This window comes from Myotis lucifugus, unplaced genomic scaffold, assembly GCF_000147115.1.
Source record: "Myotis lucifugus unplaced genomic scaffold, Myoluc2.0 scaffold_18, whole genome shotgun sequence".
In the NCBI taxonomy this organism is placed as follows: Eukaryota; Metazoa; Chordata; class Mammalia; order Chiroptera; family Vespertilionidae; genus Myotis; species Myotis lucifugus.
In genome coordinates, this window is record NW_005871066.1 from 10865135 (window position 1) to 10868043 (window position 2909).

General features: G+C 32.1%; 1 protein-coding gene across 3 annotated transcripts in view; it reads left to right on the forward strand.

The window, feature by feature from the left end:
* ORC5 (origin recognition complex subunit 5) overlaps positions 1–2909 on the forward strand; it is a 66199-nt gene that overhangs the window by 49143 nt on the left and 14147 nt on the right. The window contains exon 13 of one of the 3 annotated variants that reach the window (XR_002828393.1): positions 413–571. The exons of the other annotated variants lie outside the window; for them this stretch is intronic. The gene's annotated coding sequence lies outside the window, so the exon portion shown is untranslated. The remainder of the gene's footprint in view (positions 1–412; positions 572–2909) is intronic. 3 annotated transcript variants of the gene reach the window in all.

Consider the following 2909-nt stretch of genomic DNA (forward strand, 5'->3'; position numbering starts at 1 on the left):
CCATACTGAATCCCATAAACCAGTGGATTAACACATTTTGTGTGCTATATGTTTTTATATACTAAATACAAAGAAAATAAAGCTAGAGGAAAAATGTTTAGAAAATCATAAGGAAAGAGAAAATACATGTATAGTTTTGTACGTATTTACTGAAAAAGATTTGCATATAAGTGGACCTGCGCAATTCAAACCCATGTTCTAGGGTCAACTAACATGCCTACTAGCACATGTCTATATCTATGATCTGTAGATAGAGCTCTATCAACGTCTATATCTGCTCTGTAGAGCCTGGATTAAATAATAAGTTCCAGTCTCTATACCACTAATGTAACATATCTCTATATCACTGATATTAACTAGTTCCCATAGCTCTTTACTCTCTCTCTCAAATTTTGTCCGTATCCTCTGCTAGAACCTGAGGGAAGGAGTGAATACCAGATTACACATGTGTCATCCTCCTGAATTTTGAAGGGCAGTAGAAGAAAAGATAAAAGCACTGACAAAAGTCTTCATTCCAATAGTTAATTGTCTTGGCAGACCACCTTTGATATTTATCACCACCCAAAATGAGGTATTATTTTGGCTAAAGATTTTTAATATGTTAAACATTCTGAAGATTAAGACTTTAATTTAAAATTTGTTGTTACAACTGTAAAATGTTTTCTCAGAGACCTCTAACGCGGTGAATGTGCTATATTTTTCATGGGAACTTTTGGATTAAATAATTTTGAAGCATCTGTTTAAGTGTGCCTCAACCTATTTATTTGGGGTGACTGACTAGGGACTGATAATGTCATTCATCCTTTTATGATGTGTGTTTTCTCATCCGTAAAATGAGGCATTGATTTTCAGTCCTGGTAGGCTAGCTCTGAATTTTATTTTGTAATAATTTTTACATTGGAACATTGTAGTTTTTAATAAATGAGTGCAGTTTGTTTCTATAGCCCATACACAAAAATAAAACTTTCACCATTTAAAAATAAAAAGTAGCATTTGGGAAAATGTAGAATACTTAGGTTATATTTATATAATAGTTTTGCTATAATTCTATTCTGTTCTATAGATGTAATAAGCTGTACAAGGCACATGTTTGTAGCAACCTTTTGGACTCAACATGAAACAGCAGCTACAAATCCCTCTTGTAGCTGAACCATAAATCAGAAGTAATTGTCTGACTTTTCAATAAGAAAATCTGTAAAATCTATAAACTTTTAAAAACCCATATCACCTCACCCCAGTAGCATATCAGTAGGAAATAATTCTCTAATAATAATTATCTAATTTGCCTGCTTTAAGCAATATTTTATCAAGTACTTTCTTTAAAATTCCTGTAAATAAGGGTAAAAAATGTTTTTATTTCTATAAGTAGATTTTTGTAACTTCATAGGTACTTAAACATTTTGAGATAAAATTTATTCTGGCAGTTTATAAGGTCTTTCTGAAAGTGCTGTGTATTTTATCAGTTTATGTTTTTATTGAGGTATAATTGACATAGCATTGTTAGTTTCAAGTGTGTAACATAACTATTCCAGATTTTTTATATTGTGAAATGATCATTTCAGTAAGTCTGGTTAACCTCCATAACCATATATAGTTACAAATTTTTTCTTGTGTATTTATTTTTTAACTAAACATTTTTGGGTAGTTGTAAATCCACATGCAATTTTAAGAAATATATGGGCTATCTCTTCCTATGTGCCCTTTACTCAGTTTTCCCCAATAGTAACATCTTGCAAAACTGTAGTACAGTATCACAACCGGGAAATCAGAGTTTATACAATCCATAGATCTTATTCAAATTTCCTACTTTTACATGTATTCATTTGTGTTTGTGCGTATTTGGTTATGTGAAAGTTTAGTCCATGTGTAAGTTTGTATATTTCCCACCAGTCATGATACAGACCAGTGCCATCATCTCGAGGACCCCTTCTTTGATAACCATACCCACTTTCCTCCTGCCCCTTCCCTCAATCCCTGGCAGCCATTAATCACCACCTTTAAAATTTTTTCATTTCAAGAATTCATATAAGTAGAATTATATAGTAAGTAAAATTTGAGGTTGATGTTTTCTCAGTATAATTAAGTCCTTGAGATTCATCCAAATTATTGTGTATGCTAATAGTTTATTATTTTTTATTGCTGAGTAAGTATTCATAATATGAACGTAGCACAGTTTATTTAACCTTTCACCCATTGAAGGACATCTGGGTTCTTTTCAGTTTTCTGGCTATTACAAATAAAGCTACTGTGAAGATTCATGTACAGATTTTTGTGTGAACATGCACTTCTTTGGGATAAATGCTCGAGGGTAATATGGCAATTGCATGTTTAGTTTTATAAGTGGTATCAATATTTTAGCACTTTCAGTAAAGTATGGTAACCTTATTTCCATTTAGATTCCTTTACTTTTACACTTTTTAAATGTCATTGTCTTTGAGTATCAGGAAGTGGTATAATTTTTAATCAAATATGATTTAGAAAAATTATGAAGAGATAGTATATTTGATTTATCTATATTTCTACTCTTCCCACCAATCTGACTTCCTTCTTAATGCTTAAGGTTCTTTTATCATTTCCTTTTTGTTTGAAGAACTTCCTTTAGGTAAGTCTGCTAGTGACAAATTATTTTTTTCTCACTTGACAATTGTTTTTCTCTACATTATTCATAAAGGATAGTTTTTTGAAAAGCAGAATTCACAATTTCCATTTCTTTTTGACACTGTTCCTGTTCAGTCCAGGGGAAGAATAAACTTACCAGATAGCTTTCTTTTCTGGATTGGGGATTGGAGGATACAGAGTCCCGGTTATCTTCTGCTGTTGGGTGGGGAGTCAGAATATTCCTTGCCCCTATATTGTTCATCCAGTTTTGCATCCCTGTGCAGTTTACCTTCCTCTTTCTACCTTGTGCA